Here is a 20392-nt window from a genome sequence, read left to right on the forward strand (position 1 = left end):
AAATATGTAGGTAAGAAATCATGTACAGTATTATTAATCCATTGTAAACGCACCTTCAGGGGGCACTTGGAGTTAAACCAAAGATCTCTTGATCTGCAGTCTAACTGTCTACCACTGAGATATACCCCCAATATTAAAAGACCTAAACTCTTTTTTTTTTTTTTTTTTTTTTTTCCCCTCATAAAACCTGAAATCTATTTGCACAGTCTTATGTTGTTGTGCCTATTTTACATTGATATACATTTTTATTTGTTAAAAATAACAAACTAATACAACAAGTACAGAGAAACACTCAGTAATTTTTATATCACAAGTAAATTCTCAGTTTTATAGTCTTCCAATGTGCTTTATATATCTTCTGTAGATTTCTTTACAGGCAAAATTTCTCAAACTTTTTGCTGCATTTCTTAACTAGTATTCATATAAAGAAAACATGAATTCAACTTCATACGGTTCTAAATCTAGTATAAATATATAGGTAGCGAAGCATGTATTTTTAATCTGTTGAAAATGTACATTCAGGGGGCACTCGGAGTTGAACAAAGGACCTCTTGATCTGCAGTCAAATGCTCTACCACTGAGCTATACCCCCTATATTCGAAAAATGCAAACGCTCAATTTTTTTTTCAACATGCAATCTGAAAAATGTTCAAATGCTCTACCACTAAGATATGCCACCTATATTTGAAAAATGTAAACTCTTCTTTTTTAACATGAAACCTGAAATTTTCTTCAGTTTATATATGGTTGTGTTTTTTTACTTTGATATGCATTTTTCTTTGTTCAAAATAATTAACTTTAGCAAAAAGTACAGAGGAACTCTCAGGAATTTTTATTTTACCAGTCAAATCTTAGTTTTAGAGTCTAACAATGTGCTTTAAGAAAGCACAAAAATATGAATTCAACTTCACATGGTTCAAAAGCTTGCATAAATATGTAGGTAAGAAATCATGTACAGTATTATTAATCCATTGTAAACACATCTTCAGGGGGCACTTGGAGTTAAACCAAAGATCTCTTGATCTGCAGTCTACCACTGAGATATACCCCCTAATATTAAAAGACCTAAACTCTTTTTTTTTTTTTTTTGTCATAAAACCTGAAATCTATTTGCATCTTTATGTTGTTGTGCCTTTTATTACATTGATATATATTTTTATTTGTTAAAAATAACAAACTAATACAACAAGTACAGAGAAACACTCAGTAATTTTTATATCACAAGTAAATTCTCAGTTTTATAGTCTTCCAAAGTGCTTTATGTATCTTTTGTAGATTTCTTTACAGGCAAAATTTCTCAAACTTTTTGCTGCATTTCTTAACTAGTATTCATATAAAGAAAACATGAATTCAAATTCATACGGTTCTAAAACTAGTATAAATATACAGGTAGCGAAGCATGTATTTTTAATCTGTTGAAAATGTACATTCAGGGGGCACTCGGAGTTGAACCAAGGACCTCTTGATCTGCAGTCAAATGCTCTACCACTGAGATATACCCCCTATTTTTGAAAAATGCAAACGCTCAATTTTTTTTTTTCAACATGCAATCTGAAAAATGTTCAAATGCTCTACCACTAAGCTATGCCACCTATATTTGAAAAATGTAAACTCTTCTTTTTTAACATGAAACCTGACATTTTCTTCAGTTTATATATGGTTGTGTTTTTTTACTTTGATATGCATTTTTCTTTGTTCAAAATAATTAACTTTAGCAAAAAGTACAGAGGAACTCTCAGGAATTTTTATTTTACCAGTCAAATCTTAGTTTTAGAGTCTACCAATGTGCTTTAAGAAAACACAAAAATATGAATTAAACTTCACATGGTTCAAAAGCTTGCATAAATATGTAGGTAAGAAATCATGTACAGCATTATTAATCCATTGTAAACGCATCTTCAGGGGGCACTTGGAGTTAAACCAAAGATCTCTTGATCTGCAGTCTACCACTGAGATATACCCCCTAATATTAAAAGACCTAAACTTTTTTTTTTTTTTTTTTTTTCTCATAAAACCTGAAATCTATTTGCATCTTTATGTTGTTGTGCCTTTTATTACATTGATATATATTTTTATTTGTTAAAAATAACAAACTAATACAACAAGTACAGAGAAACACTCAGTAATTTTTATATCACAAGTAAATTCTCAGTTTTATAGTCTTCCAAAGTGCTTTATGTATCTTTTGTAGATTTCTTTACAGGCAAAATTTCTCAAACTTTTTGCTGCATTTCTTAACTAGTATTCATATAAAGAAAACATGAATTCAAATTCATACGGTTCTAAAACTAATATGAATATATAGGTAGCGAAGCATGTGTTTTTAATCTGTTGAAAATGTACCTTCAGGGGGCACTCAGAGTTGAACCAAGGACCTCTTGATCTGCAGTCAAATGCTCTACCACTGAGCTATACCCCCTATATTTGAAAAATGCAAACGCTCACTTTTTTTTTTCAACATGCAATCTGAAAAATGTTCAAATGCTCTACCACTAAGCTATGCCACCTATATTTGAAAAATGTAAACTCTTCTTTTTTAACATGAAACCTGAAATTTTCTTCAGTTTATATATGGTTGTGTTCTTTTACTTTGATATGCGTTTTTCTTTGTTAAAAATAATTAACTTTAGCAAAAAGTACAGAGGAACTCTCAGGAATTTTTATTTTACCAGTCAAATCTTAGTTTTAGAGTCTACCAATGTGCTTTAAGAAAGCACAAAAACATGAATTCAACTTCACATGGTTCAAAAGCTTGCATAAATATGTAGGTAAGAAATCATGTACAGTATTATTAATCCATTGTAAACGCACCTTCAGGGGGCACTTGGAGTTAAACCAAAGATCTCTTGATCTGCAGTCTAACTGTCTACCACTGAGATATACCCCCAATATTAAAAGACCTAAACTTTTTTTTTTTTTTTTTTTTCCCTCATAAAACCTGAAATCTATTTGCACAGTTTTATGTTGTTGTGCCTTTTTTACATTGATATACATTTTTATTTGTTAAAAATAACAAACTAATACAACAAGTACAGAGAAACACTCATTAATTTTTATATCACAAGTAAATTCTCAGTTTTATAGTTTTCCAATGTGCTTTATATATCTTTTGTAGATTTCTTTACAGGCAAAATTTCTCAAACTTTTTGCTGCATTTCTTAACTAGTATTCATATAAAGAAAACATGAATTCAACTTCATACGGTTCTAAATCTAGTATAAATGTATAGGTAGCGAAGCATGTATTTTTAATCTGTTGAAAATGTACCTTCAGGGGGCACTTGGAGTTGAACCAAGGACCTCTTGATCTGCAGTCAAATGCTCTACCACTGAGCTATACCCCCCATATTTGAAAAATGCAAACGCTCACTTTTTTTTTTCAACATGCAATCTGAAAAATGTTCAAATGCTCTACCACTAAGCTATGCCACCTATATTTGAAAAATGTAAACTCTTCTTTTTTAACATGAAACCTGAAATTTTCTTCAGTTTATATATGGTTGTGTCCTTTTACTTTGATATGCATTTTTCTTTGTTAAAAATAATTAACTTTAGCAAAAAGTACAGAGGAACTCTCAGGAATTTTTATTTTACCAGTCAAATCTTAGTTTTAGAGTCTACCAATGTGCTTTAAGAAAGCACAAAAACATGAATTCAACTTCACATGGTTCAAAAGCTTGCATAAATATGTAGGTAAGAAATCATGTACAGTATTATTAATCCATTGTAAACGCACCTTCAGGGGGCACTTGGAGTTAAACCAAAGATCTCTTGATCTGCAGTCTACCACTGAGATATACCCCCTAATATTAAAAGACCTAAACTCTTTTTTTTTTTTTTTTTTTTCCCTCATAAAACCTGAAATCTATTTGCACAGTTTTATGTTGTTGTGCCTTTTTTACATTGATATACATTTTTATTTGTTAAAAGTAACAAACTAATACAACAAGTACAGAGAAACACTCAGTAATTTTTATATCACAAGTAAATTCTCAGTTTTATAGTCTTCCAATGTGCTTTATATATCTTTTGTAGATTTCTTTACAGGCAAAATTTCTCAAACTTTTTGCTGCATTTCTTAACTAGTATTCATATAAAGAAAACATGAATTCAAATTCATACGGTTCTAAAACTAGTATAAATATATAGGTAGCGAAGCATGTATTTTTATTCTGTTGAAAATGTACATTCAGGGGGCACTCGGAGTTGAAACAAGGACCTCTTGATCTGCAGTCAAATGCTCTACCACTGAGCTATACCCCCTATTTTTGAAAAATGCAAGCGCTCAATTTTTTTTTTTCAACATGCAATCTGAAAAATGTTCAAATGCTCTACCACTAAGCTATGCCACCTATATTTGAAAAATGTAAACTCTTCTTTTTTAACATGAAACCTGACATTTTCTTCAGTTTATATATGGTTGTGTTTTTTTACTTTGATATGCATTTTTCTTTGTTCAAAATAATTAACTTTAGCAAAAAGTACAGAGGAACTCTCAGGAATTTTTATTTTACCAGTCAAATCTTAGTTTTAGAGTCTACCAATGTGCTTTAAGAAAGCACAAAAACATGAATTCAACTTCACATGGTTCAAAAGCTTGCATAAATATGTAGGTAAGAAATCATGTACAGTATTATTAATCCATTGTAAACGCACCTTCAGGGGGCACTTGGAGTTAAACCAAAGATCTCTTGATCTGCAGTCTAACTGTCTACCACTGAGATATACCCCCAATATTAAAAGACCTAAACTTTTTTTTTTTTTTTTTTTCCCTCATAAAACCTGAAATCTATTTGCACAGTTTTATGTTGTTGTGCCTTTTTTACATTGATATACATTTTTATTTGTTAAAAATAACAAACTAATACAACAAGTACAGAGAAACACTCATTAATTTTTATATCACAAGTAAATTCTCAGTTTTATAGTCTTCCAATGTGCTTTATATATCTTTTGTAGATTTCTTTACAGGCAAAATTTCTCAAACTTTTTGCTGCATTTCTTAACTAGTATTCATATAAAGAAAACATGAATTCAACTTCATACGGTTCTAAATCTAGTATAAATACATAGGTAGCGAAGCATGTATTTTTAATCTGTTGAAAATGTACCTTCAGGAGGCACTCGGAGCTGAACCAAGGACCTCTTGATCTGCAGTCAAATGCTCTACCACTGAGCTAAACCCCCTATATTTGTAAAATGCAAACGCTCAATTTTTTTTTTTCAATATGCAATCTGAAAAATGTTCAAATGCTCTACCACTAAGCTATGCCACCTATATTTGAAAAATGTAAACTCTTCTTTTTTAACATGAAACCTGAAATTTTCTTCAGTTTATATATGGTTGTGTTTTTTTACTTTGATATGCATTTTTCTTTGTTCAAAATAATTAACTTTAGCAAAAAGTACAGAGGAACTCTCAGGAATTTTTATTTTACCAGTCAAATCTTAGTTTTAGAGTCTACCAATGTGCTTTAAGAAAGCACAAAAACATGAATTCAACTTCACATGGTTCAAAAGCTTGCATAAATATGTAGGTAAGAAATCATGTACAGTATTATTAATCCATTGTAAACGCATCTTCAGGGGGCACTTGGAGTTAAACCAAAGATCTCTTGATCTGCAGTCTACCACTGAGATATACCCCCTAATATTAAAAGACCTAAACTCTTTTTTTTTTTTTTTTCTCATTAAACATGAAATCTATTTGCATTTTTATGTTGTTGTGCCTTTTTTTAAATTGATATACATTTTTATTTGTTAAAAATAACAAACTAATACAACAAGTACAGAGAAACACTCAGTAATTTTTATATCACAAGTAAATTCTCAGTTTTATAGTCTTTCAATGTGCTTTATATATCTTTTGTAGATTTCTTTTCAGGCAAAATTTCTCAAACTTTTTACTGCATTTCTTTACTAGTATTCATATAAAGAAAACATGAATTCAACTTCATACGGTTCTAAATCTAGTATAAATGTATAGGTAGCAAAGCATGTATTTTTAATGTGTTGAAAATGTACCTTCAGGGGGCACTCGGAGTTGAACCAAGGACCTCTTGATATGCAGTCAAATGCTCTACCACAGAGCAATACCCCCTATATTCGAAAAATACAAACGCTCAATTTTTTTTGAAAAAATGTTCAAATGCTCTACGGTCAAATGCAAACGCTCAATTTTTTTTGAAAAATGTTCAAATGCTCTACCACTAAGCTATGCCACCTATATTTGAAAAATGTAAACTCTTCTTTTTTAACATGAAACCTGAAATTTTCTTCAGTTTATATATGGTTGTGTTTTTTTACTTTGATATGCATTTTTCTTTGTTCAAAATAATTAACTTTAGCAAAAAGTACAGAGGAACTCTCAGGAATTTTTATTTTACCAGTCAAATCTTAGTTTTAGAGTCTACCAATGTGCTTTAAGAAAGCACAAAAATATGAATTCAACTTCACATGGTTCAAAAGCTTGCATAAATATGTAGGTAAGAAATCATGTACAGTATTATTAATCCATTGTAAACGCTTCTTCAGGGGGCACTTGGAGTTAAACCAAAGATCTCTTGATCTGCAGTCTACCACTGAGATATAACCCTAATATTAAAAGACCTAAACTCTTTTTTTTTTTTTTTTTTTTTTTCTCATAAAACCTGAAATCTATTTGCATCTTTATGTTGTTGTGCCTTTTATTACATTGATATATATTTTTATTTGTTAAAAATAACAAACTAATACAACAAGTACAGAGAAACACTCAGTAATTTTTATATCACAAGTAAATTCTCAGTTTTATAGTCTTCCAAAGTGCTTTATGTATCTTTTGTAGATTTCTTTACAGGCAAAATTTCTCAAACTTTTTGCTGCATTTCTTAACTAGTATTCATATAAAGAAAACATGAATTCAAATTCATACGGTTCTAAAACTAGTATAAATGTATAGGTAGCGAAGCATGTATTTTTAATCTGTTGAAAATGTACCTTCAGGGGGCACTCGGAGTTGAACCAAGGACATCTTGATCTGCAGTCAAATGCTCTACCACTGAGCTATACCCCCTATATTTGAAAAATGCAAACGCTCACTTTTTTTTTTCAACATGCAATCTGAAAAATGTTCAAATGCTCTACCACTAAGCTATGCCACCTATATTTGAAAAATGTAAACTCTTCTTTTTTAACATGAAACCTGAAATTTTCTTCAGTTTATATATGGTTGTGTTCTTTTACTTTGATATGCATTTTTCTTTGTTAAAAATAATTGACTTTAGCAAAAAGTACAGAGGAACTCTCAGGAATTTTTATTTTACCAGTCAAATCTTAGTTTTAGAGTCTACCAATGTTCTTTAAGAAAGCACAAAAACATGAATTCAACTTCACATGGTTCAAAAGCTTGCATAAATATGTAGGTAAGAAATCATGTACAGTATTATTAATCCATTGTAAATGCACCTTCAGGGGGCACTTGGAGTTAAACCAAAGATCTCTTGATCTGCTGTCTAACTGTCTACCACTGAGATATACCCCCAATATTAAAAGATCTAAACTCTTTTTTTTTTTTTTTTTTTTCCCCTCATAAAACCTGAAATCTATTTGCACAGTTTTATGTTGTTGTGCCTTTTTTACATTGATATACATTTTTATTTGTTAAAAGTAACAAACTAATACAACAAGTACAGAGAAACACTCAGTAATTTTTATATCACAAGTAAATTCTCAGTTTTATAGTCTTCCAATGTGCTTTATATATCTTTTGTAGATTTCTTTACAGGCAAAATTTCTCAAACTTTTTGCTGCATTTCTTAACTAGTATTCATATAAAGAAAACATGAATTCAAATTCATACGGTTCTAAAACTAGTATAAATATATAGGTAGCGAAGCATGTATTTTTATTCTGTTGAAAATGTACATTCAGGGGGCACTCGGAGTTGAACCAAGGACCTCTTGATCTGCAGTCAAATGCTCTACCACTGAGCTATACCCCCTATTTTTGAAAAATGCAAGCGCTCAATTTTTTTTTTTCAACATGCAATCTGAAAAATGTTCAAATGCTCTACCACTAAGCTATGCCACCTATATTTGAAAAATGTAAACTCTTCTTTTTTAACATGAAACCTGACATTTTCTTCAGTTTATATATGGTTGTGTTTTTTTACTTTGATATGCATTTTTCTTTGTTAAAAATAATTAACTTTAGCAAAAAGTACAGAGGAACTCTCAGGAATTTTTATTTTACCAGTCAAATCTTAGTTTTAGAGTCTATCAATGTGCTTTAAGAAAGACAAAAACATGAATTCAACATCACATGGTTCAAAAGCTTGCATAAATATGTAGGTAAGAAATCATGTACAGTATTATTAATCCATTGTAAATGCACCTTCAGGGGGCACTTGGAGTTAAACCAAAGATCTCTTGATCTGCTGTCTAACTGTCTACCACTGAGATATACCCCCAATATTAAAAGATCTAAACTCTTTTTTTTTTTTTTTTTTTTTTTCCCCTCATAAAACCTGAAATCTATTTGCACAGTTTTATGTTGTTGTGCCTTTTTTACATTGATATACATTTTTATTTGTTAAAAATAACAAACTAATACAACAAGTACAGAGAAACACTCATTAATTTTTATATCACAAGTAAATTCTCAGTTTTATAGTCTTCCAATGTGCTTTATATATCTTTTGTAGATTTCTTTACAGGCAAAATTTCTCAAACTTTTTGCTGCATTTCTTAACTAGTATTCATATAAAGAAAACATGAATTCAACTTCATACGGTTATAAATCTAGTATAAATGTATAGGTAGCGAAGCATGTATTTTTAATGTGTTGAAAATGTACCTTCAGGGGGCACTCGGAGTTGAACCAAGGACCTCTTGATCTGCAGTCAAATGCTCTACCACAGAGCAATACCCCCTATATTCGAAAAATACAAACGCTCAATTTTTTTTGAAAAAATGTTCAAATGCTCTACGGTCAAATGCAAACGCTCAATTTTTTTTGAAAAATGTTCAAATGCTCTACCACTAAGCTATGCCACCTATATTTGAAAAATGTAAACTCTTCTTTTTTAACATGAAACCTGAAATTTTCTTCAGTTTATATATGGTTGTGTTTTTTTACTTTGATATGCATTTTTCTTTGTTCAAAATAATTAACTTTAGCAAAAAGTACAGAGGAACTCTCAGGAATTTTTATTTTACCAGTCAAATCTTAGTTTTAGAGTCTACCAATGTGCTTTAAGAAAGCACAAAAATATGAATTCAACTTCACATGGTTCAAAAGCTTGCATAAATATGTAGGTAAGAAATCATGTACAGTATTATTAATCCATTGTAAACGCTTCTTCAGGGGGCACTTGGAGTTAAACCAAAGATCTCTTGATCTGCAGTCTACCACTGAGATATAACCCTAATATTAAAAGACCTAAACTCTTTTTTTTTTTTCTCATAAAACCTGAAATCTATTTACATCTTTATGTTGTTGTGCCTTTTATTACATTGATATATATTTTTATTTGTTAAAAATAACAAACTAATACAACAAGTACAGAGAAACACTCAGTAATTTTTATATCACAAGTAAATTCTCAGTTTTATAGTCTTCCAAAGTGCTTTATGTATCTTTTGTAGATTTCTTTACAGGCAAAATTTCTCAAACTTTTTGCTGCATTTCTTAACTAGTATTCATATAAAGAAAACATGAATTCAAATTCATACGGTTCTAAAACTAGTATAAATGTATAGGTAGCGAAGCATGTATTTTTAATGTGTTGAAAATGTACCTTCAGGGGGCACTCGGAGTTGAACCAAGGACCTCTTGATGTGCAGTCAAATGCTCTACCACTGAGCTATACCCCCTATATTTGAAAAATGCAAACGCTCACTTTTTTTTTTCAACATGCAATCTGAAAAATGTTCAAATGCTCTACCACTAAGCTATGCCACCTATATTTGAAAAATGTAAACTCTTCTTTTTTAACATGAAACCTGAAATTTTCTTCAGTTTATACATGGTTGTGTCCTTTTACTTTGATATGCATTTTTCTTTGTTAAAAATAATTAACTTTAGCAAAAAGTACAGAGGAACTCTCAGGAATTTTTATTTTACCAGTCAAATCTTAGTTTTAGAGTCTACCAATGTGCTTTAAGAAAGCACAAAAACATGAATTCAACTTCACATGGTTCAAAAGCTTGCATAAATATGTAGGTAAGAAATCATGTACAGTATTATTAATCCATTGTAAACGCACCTTCAGGGGGCACTTGGAGTTAAACCAAAGATCTCTTGATCTGCAGTCTACCACTGAGATATACCCCCTAATATTAAAAGACCTAAACTCTTTTTTTTTTTTTTTTTTTTTTTTTTTTCCCTCATAAAACCTGAAATCTATTTGCACAGTTTTATGTTGTTGTGCCTTTTTTACATTGATATACATTTTTATTTGTTAAAAGTAACAAACTAATACAACAAGTACAGAGAAACACTCAGTAATTTTTATATCACAAGTAAATTCTCAGTTTTATAGTCTTCCAATGTGCTTTATATATCTTTTGTAGATTTCTTTACAGGCAAAATTTCTCAAACTTTTTGCTGCATTTCTTAACTAGTATTCATATAAAGAAAACATGAATTCAAATTCATACGGTTCTAAAACTAGTATAAATATATAGGTAGCGAAGCATGTATTTTTATTCTGTTGAAAATGTACATTCAGGGGGCACTCGGAGTTGAACCAAGGACCTCTTGATCTGCAGTCAAATGCTCTACCACTGAGCTATACCCCCTATTTTTGAAAAATGCAAGCGCTCAATTTTTTTTTTTCAACATGCAATCTGAAAAATGTTCAAATGCTCTACCACTAAGCTATGCCACCTATATTTGAAAAATGTAAACTCTTCTTTTTTAACATGAAACCTGAAATTTTCTTCAGTTTATATATGGTTGTGTTCTTTTACTTTGATATGCATTTTTCTTTGTTAAAAATAATTAACTTTAGCAAAAAGTACAGAGGAACTCTCAGGAATTTTTATTTTACCAGTCAAATCTTAGTTTTAGAGTCTACCAATGTGCTTTAAGAAAGCACAAAAACATGAATTCAACTTCACATGGTTCAAAAGCTTGCATAAATATGTAGGTAAGAAATCATGTACAGTATTATTAATCCATTGTAAATGCACCTTCAGGGGGCACTTGGAGTTAAACCAAAGATCTCTTGATCTGCAGTCTACCACTGAGATATACCCCCTAATATTAAAAGACCTAAACTCTTTTTTTTTTTCCCTCATAAAACCTGAAATCTATTTGCACAGTTTTATGTTGTTGTGCCTTTTTTACATTGATATACATTTTTATTTGTTAAAAGTAACAAACTAATACAACAAGTACAGAGAAACACTCAGTAATTTTTATATCACAAGTAAATTCTCATTTTTATAGTCTTCCAATGTGCTTTATATATCTTTTGTAGATTTCTTTACAGGCAAAATTTCTCAAACTTTTTGCTGCATTTCTTAACTAGTATTCATATAAAGAAAACATGAATTCAACTTCATACTGTTCTAAATCTAGTATAAATATATAGGTAGCGAAGCATGTATTTTTAATCTGTTGAAAAAGTACCTTCAGGGGGCACTCGGAGTTGAACCAAGGACCTCTTGATCTACAGTCAAATGCTCTACCACTGAGCTATACCCCCTATATTCGAAAAATGCAAACGCTCAATTTTTTTTTTCAACATGCAATCTGAAAAATGTTCAAACGCTCTACCACTAAGCTATGCCACCTATATTTGAAAAATGTAAACTCTTCTTTTTTAACATGAAACCTGAAATTTTCTTCAGTTTATATATGGTTGTGTTTTTTTACTTTGATATGCATTTTTCTTTGTTCAAAATAATTAACTTTAGCAAAAAGTACAGAGGAACTCTCAGGAATTTTTATTTTACCAGTCAAATCTTAGTTTTAGAGTCTAACAATGTGCTTTAAGAAAGCACAAAAATATGAATTCAACTTCACATGGTTCAAAAGCTTGCATAAATATGTAGGTAAGAAATCATGTACAGTATTATTAATCCATTGTAAACACATCTTCAGGGGGCACTTGGAGTTAAACCAAAGATCTCTTGATCTGCAGTCTACCACTGAGATATACCCCCTAATATTAAAAGACCTAAACTCTTTTTTTTTTTTTTTTTTTTCTCATAAAACATGAAATCTATTTGCATTTTTATGTTGTTGTGCCTTTTTTAAATTAATATACATTTTTATTTGTTAAAAATAACAAACTAATACAACAAGTACAGAGAAACACTCAGTAATTTTTATATCACAAGTAAATTCTCAGTTTTATAGTCTTTCAATGTGCTTTATATATCTTTTGTAGATTTCTTTTCAGGCAAAATTTCTCAAACTTTTTGCTGCATTTCTTTGCTAGTATTCATATAAAGAAAACATGAATTCAACTTCATACGGTTCTAAATCTAGTATAAATGTATAGGTAGCGAAGCATGTATTTTTAATATGTTGAAAATGTACCTTCAGGGGGCACTCGGAGTTGAACCTAGGACCTCTTGATCTGCTGTCAAATTTCTTTGTTCAGGGGGCACTCGGAGTTGAACCAAGGACCTCTTGATCTGCAGTCAAATGCTCTACCACTGAGGTATACCCCCTAATATTAAAAGACCTAAACTCTTTTTTTTTTTTTTTTTTTTTTTTTTTTTTTTTCCCTCATAAAACCTGAAATCTATTTGCACAGTTTTATGTTGTTGTGCCTTTTTTACATTGATATACATTTTTATTTGTTAAAAGTAACAAACTAATACAACAAGTACAGAGAAACACTCAGTAATTTTTACATCACAAGTAAATTCTCAGTTTTATAGTCTTCCAATGTGCTTTATATATCTTTTGTAGATTTCTTTACAGGCAAAATTTCTCAAACTTTTTGCTGCATTTCTTAACTAGTATTCATATAAAGAAAACATGAATTCAACTTCATACGGTTCTAAATCTAGTATAAATATATAGGTAGCGAAGCATGTATTTTTAATCTGTTGAAAATGTACCTTCAGGGAGCACTCGGAGTTGAACCAAGAACCTCTTGATCTGCAGTCAAATGCTCTACCACTGAGCTATACCCACTATATTTGAAAAATGCAAACGCTCACTTTTTTTTTCAACATGCAATCTGAAAAATGTTCAAATGCTCTACCACTAAGCTATGCCACCTATATTTGAAAAATGTAAACTCTTCTTTTTTAACATGAAACCTGAAATTTTCTTCAGTTTATATATGGTTGTGTTCTTTTACTTTGATATGCATTTTTCTTTGTTAAAAATAATTAACTTTAGCAAAAAGTACAGAGGAACTCTCAGGAATTTTTATTTTACCAGTCAAATCTTAGTTTTAGAGTCTACCAATGTGCTTTAAGAAAGCACAAAAACATGAATTCAACTTCACATGGTTCAAAAGCTTGCATAAATATGTAGGTAAGAAATCATGTACAGTATTATTAATCCATTGTAAACGCACCTTCAGGGGGCACTTGGAGTTAAACCAAAGATCTCTTGATCTGCAGTCTAACTGTCTACCACTGAGATATACCCCCTAATATTAAAAGACCTAAACTCTTTTTTTTTTTTTTTTTTTTTTTTTTCCCTCATAAAACCTGAAATCTATTTGCACAGTTTTATGTTGTTGTGCCTTTTTTACATTGATATACATTTTTATTTGTTAAAAGTAACAAACTAATACAACAAGTACAGAGAAACACTCAGTAATTTTTATATCACAAGTAAATTCTCAGTTTTATAGTCTTCCAATGTGCTTTATATATCTTTTGTAGATTTCTTTACAGGCAAAATTTCTCAAACTTTTTGCTGCATTTCTTAACTAGTATTCATATAAAGAAAACATGAATTCAACTTCATACGGTTCTAAATCTAGTATAAATATATAGGTAGCGAAGAATGTATTTTTAATCTGTTGAAAATGTACCTTCAGGAGTCACTCGGAGTTGAACCAAGGACCTCTTGATCTGCAGTCAAATGCTCTACCACTGAGCTATACCCACTATATTTGAAAAATGCAAACGCTCACTTTTTTTTTCAACATGCAATCTGAAAAATGTTCAAATGCTCTACCACTAAGCTATGCCACCTATATTTGAAAAATGTAAACTCTTCTTTTTTAACATGAAACCTGAAATTTTCTTCAGTTTATATATGGTTGTGTTCTTTTACTTTGATATGCATTTTTCTTTGTTAAAAATAATTAACTTTAGCAAAAAGTACAGAGGAACTCTCAGGAATTTTTATTTTACCAGTCAAATCTTAGTTTTAGAGTCTACCAATGTGCTTTAAGAAAGCACAAAAACATGAATTCAACTTCACATGGTTCAAAAGCTTGCATAAATATGTAGGTAAGAAATCATGTACAGTATTATTAATCCATTGTAAATGCACCTTCAGGGGGCACTTGGAGTTAAACCAAATATCACTTGATCTGCACTCTACCACTGAGCTATACCCCCTAATATTAAAAGACCTAAATACATTTTTTTTTTTTTTTTTTTTTTTTTTTCCCTCATAAAACCTGAAATCTATTTGCACAGTTTTATGTTGTTGTGCCTTTTTTACATTGATATACATTTTTATTTGTTAAAAGTAACAAACTAATACAACAAGTACAGAGAAACACTCAGTAATTTTTATATCACAAGTAAATTCTCAGTTTTATAGTCTTCCAATGTGCTTTATATATCTTTTGTAGATTTCTTTACAGGCAAAATTTCTCAAACTTTTTGCTGCATTTCTTAACTAGTATTCATATAAAGAAAACATGAATTCAACTTCATACGGTTCTAAATCTAGTATAAATATATAGGTAGCGAAGCATGTATTTTTAATCTGTTGAAAATGTACCTTCAGGGGGCACTCGGAGTTGAACCAAGAACCTCTTGATCTGCAGTCAAATGCTCTACCACTGAGCTATACCCACTATATTTGAAAAATGCAAACGCTCACTTTTTTTTTCAACATGCAATCTGAAAAATGTTCAAATGCTCTACCACTAAGCTATGCCACCTATATTTGAAAAATGTAAACTCTTCTTTTTTAACATGAAACCTGAAATTTTCTTCAGTTTATATATGGTTGTGTTCTTTTACTTTGATATGCATTTTTCTTTGTTAAAAATAATTAACTTTAGCAAAAAGTACAGAGGAACTCTCAGGAATTTTTATTTTACCAGTCAAATCTTAGTTTTAGAGTCTACCAATGTGCTTTAAGAAAGCACAAAAACATGAATTCAACTTCACATGGTTCAAAAGCTTGCATAAATATGTAGGTAAGAAATCATGTACAGTATTATTAATCCATTGTAAACGCACCTTCAGGGGGCACTTGGAGTTAAACCAAAGATCTCTTGATCTGCAGTCTAACTGTCTACCACTGAGATATACCCCCTAATATTAAAAGACCTAAACTCTTTTTTTTTTTTTTTTTTTTTTTTTTTCCCTCATAAAACCTGAAATCTATTTGCACAGTTTTATGTTGTTGTGCCTTTTTTACATTGATATACATTTTTATTTGTTAAAAGTAACAAACTAATACAACAAGTACAGAGAAACACTCAGTAATTTTTATATCACAAGTAAATTCTCAGTTTTATAGTCTTCCAATGTGCTTTATATATCTTTTGTAGATTTCTTTACAGGCAAAATTTCTCAAACTTTTTGCTGCATTTCTTAACTAGTATTCATATAAAGAAAACATGAATTCAACTTCATACGGTTCTAAATCTAGTATAAATATATAGGTAGCGAAGCATGTATTTTTAATCTGTTGAAAATGTACCTTCAGGGGGCACTCGGAGTTGAACCAAGGACCTCTTGATCTGCAGTCAAATGCTCTACCACTGAGCTATAACCACTAAATTTGAAAAATGCAAACGCTCACTTTTTTTTTCAACATGCAATCTGAAAAATGTTCAAATGCTCTACCACTAAGCTATGCCACCTATATTTGAAAAATGTAAACTCTTCTTTTTTAACATGAAACCTGAAATTTTCTTCAGTTTATATATGGTTGTGTTCTTTTACTTTGATATGCATTTTTCTTTGTTAAAAATAATTAACTTTAGCAAAAAGTACAGAGGAACTCTCAGGAATTTTTATTTTACCAGTCAAATCTTAGTTTTAGAGTCTACCAATGTGCTTTAAGAAAGCACAAAAACATGAATTCAACTTCACATGGTTCAAAAGCTTGCATAAATATGTAGGTAAGAAATCATGTACAGTATTATTAATCCATTGTAAATGCACCTTCAGGGGGCACTTGGAGTTAAACCAAAGATCACTTGATCTGCACTCTACCACTGAGATATACCCCCTAATATTAAAAGACCTAAACTCTTTTTTTTTTTTTTTTTTTTTTTTTTCCCTCATAAAACCTGAAATCTATTTGCACAGTTTTATGTTGTTGTGCCTTTTTTACATTGATATACATTTTTATTTGTTAAAAGTAACAAATTAATACAACAAGTACAGAGAAACACTCAGTAATTTTTATATCACAAGTAAATTCTCAGTTTTATAGTCTTCCAATGTGCTTTATATATCTTTTGTAGATTTCTTTACAGGCAAAATTTCTCAAACTTTTTGCTGCATTTCTTAACTAGTATTCATATAAAGAAAACATGAATTCAACTTCATACGGTTCTAAATCTAGTATAAATATATAGGTAGCGAAGCATGTATTTTAAATCTGTTGTAAATGTACCTTCAGGGGGCACTCAGAGTTGAACCAAGGACCTATTGATCTGCAGTCAAATGCTCTACCACTGAGCTATACCCCCTATATTTGAAAAATGCAAACGCTCAATTTTTTTTTTTCAACATGCAATCTGAAAAATGTTCAAATGCTCTACCACTAAGCAATGCCACCTATATTTGAAAAATGTAAACTCTTCTTTTTTAACATGAAACCTGAAATTTTCTTCAGTTTATATATGGTTGTGTTTTTTTACTTTGATATGCATTTTTCTTTGTTCAAAATAATTAACTTTAGCAAAAAGTACAGAGGAACTCTCAGGAATTTTTATTTTACCTGTCAAATCTTAGTTTTAGCGTCTAACAATGTGCTTTAAGAAAGCACAAAAATATGAATTCAACTTCACATGGTTCAAAAGCTTGCATAAATATGTAGGTAAGAAATCATGTACAGTATTATTAATCCATTGTAAACGCACCTTCAGGGGGCACTTGGAGTTAAACCAAAGATCTCTTGATCTGCAGTCTAACTGTCTACCACTGAGATATACCCCCAATATTAAAAGACATAAACTTTTTTTTTTTTCCCTCATAAAACCTGAAATCTATTTGCACAGTTTTATGTTGTTGTGCCTTTTTTACATTGATATACATTTTTATTTGTTAAAAATAACAAACTAATACAAGAAGTACAGAGAAACACTCATTAATTTTTATATCACAAGTAAATTCTCAGTTTTATAGTCTTCCAATGTGCTTTATATATCTTTTGTAGATTTCTTTACAGGCAAAATTTCTCAAACTTTTTGCTGCATTTCTTAACTAGTATTCATATAAATAAAACATGAATTCAACTTCATAAGGTTCTAAACCTAGTATAAATACATAGGTAGCGAAGCATGTATTTTTAATCTGTTGAAAATGTACCTTCAGGGGGCACTCGGAGTTGAACAAAGGACCTCTTGATCTGCAGTCAAATGCTCTACCACTGAGCTAAACCCCCTATATTTGAAAAATGCAAACGCTCAATTTTTTTTTTTCAACATGCAATCTGAAAAATGTTCAAATGCTCTACCACTAAGCTATGCCACCTATATTTGAAAAATGTAAACTCTTCTTTTTTAACATGAAACGTGACATTTTCTTCAGTTTATATATGGTTGTGTTTTTTTACTTTGATATGCATTTTTCTTTGTTCAAAATAATTAACTTTAGCAAAAAGTACAGAGGAACTCTCAGGAATTTTTATTTTACCAGTAAAATCTTAGTTTTAGAGTCTACCAATGTGCTTTAAGAAAGCACAAAAACATGAATTCAACTTCACATGGTTCAAAAGCTTGCATAAATATGTAGGTAAGAAATCATGTACAGTATTATTAATCCATTGTAAACGCATCTTCAGGGGGCACTTGGAGTTAAACCAAAGATCTCTTGATCTGCAGTCTACCACTGAGATATACCCCCTAATATTAAAAGACCTAAACTCTTTTTTTTTTTTTTTTTTTTTTTTTTTCCCTCATAAAACATGAAATCTATTTCCATCTTTATGTTGTTGTGCCTTTTTTTAAATTGATATACATTTTTATTTGTTAAAAATAACAAACTAATACAACAAGTACAGAGAAACACTCAGTAATTTTTATATCACAAGCAAATTCTCAGTTTTATAGTCTTTCAATGTGCTTTATATATCTTTTGTAGATTTCTTTTCAGGCAAAATTTCTCAAACTTTTTGCTGCATTTCTTTGCTAGTATTCATATAAAGAAAAAATGAATTCAACTTCATACGGTTCTAAATCTAGTATAAATGTATAGGTAGCGAAGCATGTATTTTGAATCTGTTGAAAATGTACCTTCAGGGGGCACTCGGAGATGAACCAAGGACCTCTTGATCTGCAGTCAAACACTCTACCACTGAGCTATACCCCCTATATTCGAAAAATGCAAACGCTCAATTTTTTTTGAAAAAATGTTCAAATGCTCTACGCTCAAATGCAAACGCTCAATTTTTTTTGAAAAATGTTCAAATGCTCTACCACTAAGCTATGCCACCTATATTTGAAAAATGTAAACTCTTCTTTTTTAACATGAAACCTGAAATTTTCTTCAGTTTATATATAGTTGTGTTTTTTTACTTTGATATGCATTTTTCTTTGTTCAAAATAATTAACTTTAGCAAAATGTACAGAGGAACTCTCAGGAATTTTTATTTTACCAGTCAAATCTTAGTTTTAGAGTCTACCAATGTGCTTTAAGAAAGCACAAAAATATGAATTCAACTTCACATGGTTCAAAAGCTTGCATAAATATGTAGGTAAGAAATCATGTACAGTATTATTAATCCATTGTAAACGCATCTTCAGGGGGCACTTGGAGTTAAACCAAAGATCTCTTGATCTGCAGTCTACCACTGAGATATACCCCCTAATATTAAAAGACCTAAACTTTTTTTTTTTTTTTTTTCTCATAAAACCTGAAATCTATTTGCATCTTTATGTTGTTGTGCCTTTTATTACATTGATATATATTTTTATTTGTTAAAAATAACAAACTAATACAACAAGTACAGAGAAACACTCAGTAATTTTTATATCACAAGTAAATTCTCAGTTTTATAGTCTTCCAAAGTGCTTTATGTATCTTTTGTAGATTTCTTTACAGGCAAAATTTCTCAAACTTTTTGCTGCATTTCTTAACTAGTATTCATATAAAGAAAACATGAATTCAACTTCATACGGTTCTAAATCTAGTATAAATATATAGGTAGCGAAGCATGTATTTTTAATCTGTTGAAAATGTACTTTCAGGGGGCACTCGGAGTTGAACCAAGGACCTCTTGATCTGCAGTCAAATGCTCTACCACTGAGCTATACCCACTATATTTGAAAAATGCAAACGCTCACTTTTTTTTTCAACATGCAATCTGAAAAATGTTCAAATGCTCTACCACTAAGCTATGCCACCTATATTTGAAAAATGTAAACTCTTCTTTTTTAACATGAAACCTGACATTTTCTTCAGTTTATATATGGTTGTGTTCTTTTACTTTGATATGCATTTTTCTTTGTTAAAAATAATTAACTTTAGCAAAAAGTACAGAGGAACTCTCAGGAATTTTTATTTTACCAGTCAAATCTTAGTTTTAGAGTCTACCAATGTGCTTTAAGAAAGCACAAAAACATGAATTCAACTTCACATGGTTCAAAAGCTTGCATAAATATGTAGGTAAGAAATCATGTACAGTATTATTAATCCATTGTAAAGGCACCTTCAGGGGGCACTTGGAGTTAAACCAAAGATCTCTTGATCTGCACTCTACCACTGAGATATACCCCCTAATATTAAAAGACCTAAACTCTTTTTTTTTTTTTTTTTTTTTTTTTTTTCCCCTCATAAAACCTGAAATCTATTTGCACAGTTTTATGTTGTTGTGCCTTTTTTACATTGATATACATTTTTATTTGTTAAAAGTAACAAATTAATACAACAAGTACAGAGAAACACTCAGTAATTTTTATATCACAAGTAAATTCTCAGTTTTATAGTCTTCCAATGTGCTTTATATATCTTTTGTAGATTTCTTTAAAGGCAAAATTTCTCAAACTTTTTGCTGCATTTCTTAACTAG

The 20392-nt window shown here is 30.2% G+C and overlaps 22 non-coding genes across 22 annotated transcripts; all 22 read right to left on the reverse strand.

The window, feature by feature from the left end:
* Nucleotides 1-520: 520 nt before the first annotated feature.
* Nucleotides 521-592, reverse strand: TRNAC-GCA (transfer RNA cysteine (anticodon GCA)). The gene has a single exon. It is a non-coding gene; the product is annotated as a tRNA-Cys (tRNA).
* An 839-nt stretch (nt 593-1431) lies between these two features.
* TRNAC-GCA (transfer RNA cysteine (anticodon GCA)) lies at nt 1432-1503 on the reverse strand. Its single transcript has one exon. It is a non-coding gene; the product is annotated as a tRNA-Cys (tRNA).
* Nucleotides 1504-2347: 844 nt separating this feature from the next.
* On the reverse strand, nt 2348-2419 carry TRNAC-GCA (transfer RNA cysteine (anticodon GCA)). The gene has a single exon. It is a non-coding gene; the product is annotated as a tRNA-Cys (tRNA).
* An 852-nt stretch (nt 2420-3271) lies between these two features.
* TRNAC-GCA (transfer RNA cysteine (anticodon GCA)) lies at nt 3272-3343 on the reverse strand. Its single transcript has one exon. It is a non-coding gene; the product is annotated as a tRNA-Cys (tRNA).
* An 847-nt stretch (nt 3344-4190) lies between these two features.
* On the reverse strand, nt 4191-4262 carry TRNAC-GCA (transfer RNA cysteine (anticodon GCA)). Its single transcript has one exon. It is a non-coding gene; the product is annotated as a tRNA-Cys (tRNA).
* An 852-nt stretch (nt 4263-5114) lies between these two features.
* On the reverse strand, nt 5115-5186 carry TRNAC-GCA (transfer RNA cysteine (anticodon GCA)). The gene has a single exon. It is a non-coding gene; the product is annotated as a tRNA-Cys (tRNA).
* Nucleotides 5187-6027: 841 nt separating this feature from the next.
* On the reverse strand, nt 6028-6099 carry TRNAC-GCA (transfer RNA cysteine (anticodon GCA)). Its single transcript has one exon. It is a non-coding gene; the product is annotated as a tRNA-Cys (tRNA).
* Nucleotides 6100-6981: 882 nt separating this feature from the next.
* Nucleotides 6982-7053, reverse strand: TRNAC-GCA (transfer RNA cysteine (anticodon GCA)). The gene has a single exon. It is a non-coding gene; the product is annotated as a tRNA-Cys (tRNA).
* An 855-nt stretch (nt 7054-7908) lies between these two features.
* TRNAC-GCA (transfer RNA cysteine (anticodon GCA)) lies at nt 7909-7980 on the reverse strand. The gene has a single exon. It is a non-coding gene; the product is annotated as a tRNA-Cys (tRNA).
* Nucleotides 7981-8838: 858 nt separating this feature from the next.
* Nucleotides 8839-8910, reverse strand: TRNAC-GCA (transfer RNA cysteine (anticodon GCA)). The gene has a single exon. It is a non-coding gene; the product is annotated as a tRNA-Cys (tRNA).
* An 871-nt stretch (nt 8911-9781) lies between these two features.
* TRNAC-GCA (transfer RNA cysteine (anticodon GCA)) lies at nt 9782-9853 on the reverse strand. Its single transcript has one exon. It is a non-coding gene; the product is annotated as a tRNA-Cys (tRNA).
* An 855-nt stretch (nt 9854-10708) lies between these two features.
* TRNAC-GCA (transfer RNA cysteine (anticodon GCA)) lies at nt 10709-10780 on the reverse strand. The gene has a single exon. It is a non-coding gene; the product is annotated as a tRNA-Cys (tRNA).
* Nucleotides 10781-11619: 839 nt separating this feature from the next.
* Nucleotides 11620-11691, reverse strand: TRNAY-GUA (transfer RNA tyrosine (anticodon GUA)). The gene has a single exon. It is a non-coding gene; the product is annotated as a tRNA-Tyr (tRNA).
* A 901-nt stretch (nt 11692-12592) lies between these two features.
* On the reverse strand, nt 12593-12664 carry TRNAC-GCA (transfer RNA cysteine (anticodon GCA)). The gene has a single exon. It is a non-coding gene; the product is annotated as a tRNA-Cys (tRNA).
* Nucleotides 12665-13064: 400 nt separating this feature from the next.
* TRNAC-GCA (transfer RNA cysteine (anticodon GCA)) lies at nt 13065-13136 on the reverse strand. The gene has a single exon. It is a non-coding gene; the product is annotated as a tRNA-Cys (tRNA).
* Nucleotides 13137-13996: 860 nt separating this feature from the next.
* TRNAC-GCA (transfer RNA cysteine (anticodon GCA)) lies at nt 13997-14065 on the reverse strand. Its single transcript has one exon. It is a non-coding gene; the product is annotated as a tRNA-Cys (tRNA).
* Nucleotides 14066-14922: 857 nt separating this feature from the next.
* TRNAC-GCA (transfer RNA cysteine (anticodon GCA)) lies at nt 14923-14994 on the reverse strand. The gene has a single exon. It is a non-coding gene; the product is annotated as a tRNA-Cys (tRNA).
* An 861-nt stretch (nt 14995-15855) lies between these two features.
* Nucleotides 15856-15927, reverse strand: TRNAC-GCA (transfer RNA cysteine (anticodon GCA)). The gene has a single exon. It is a non-coding gene; the product is annotated as a tRNA-Cys (tRNA).
* An 852-nt stretch (nt 15928-16779) lies between these two features.
* On the reverse strand, nt 16780-16851 carry TRNAC-GCA (transfer RNA cysteine (anticodon GCA)). The gene has a single exon. It is a non-coding gene; the product is annotated as a tRNA-Cys (tRNA).
* Nucleotides 16852-17696: 845 nt separating this feature from the next.
* TRNAC-GCA (transfer RNA cysteine (anticodon GCA)) lies at nt 17697-17768 on the reverse strand. Its single transcript has one exon. It is a non-coding gene; the product is annotated as a tRNA-Cys (tRNA).
* An 854-nt stretch (nt 17769-18622) lies between these two features.
* Nucleotides 18623-18694, reverse strand: TRNAC-GCA (transfer RNA cysteine (anticodon GCA)). The gene has a single exon. It is a non-coding gene; the product is annotated as a tRNA-Cys (tRNA).
* Nucleotides 18695-19570: 876 nt separating this feature from the next.
* Nucleotides 19571-19642, reverse strand: TRNAC-GCA (transfer RNA cysteine (anticodon GCA)). Its single transcript has one exon. It is a non-coding gene; the product is annotated as a tRNA-Cys (tRNA).
* Nucleotides 19643-20392: the final 750 nt, after the last annotated feature.

The sequence above is a fragment of the Dendrobates tinctorius genome, unplaced genomic scaffold (genome assembly GCF_039654945.1).
Source record: "Dendrobates tinctorius isolate UK_male_01 unplaced genomic scaffold, ASM3965494v1 ptg000008l, whole genome shotgun sequence".
Classification (NCBI taxonomy): Eukaryota; Metazoa; Chordata; class Amphibia; order Anura; family Dendrobatidae; genus Dendrobates; species Dendrobates tinctorius.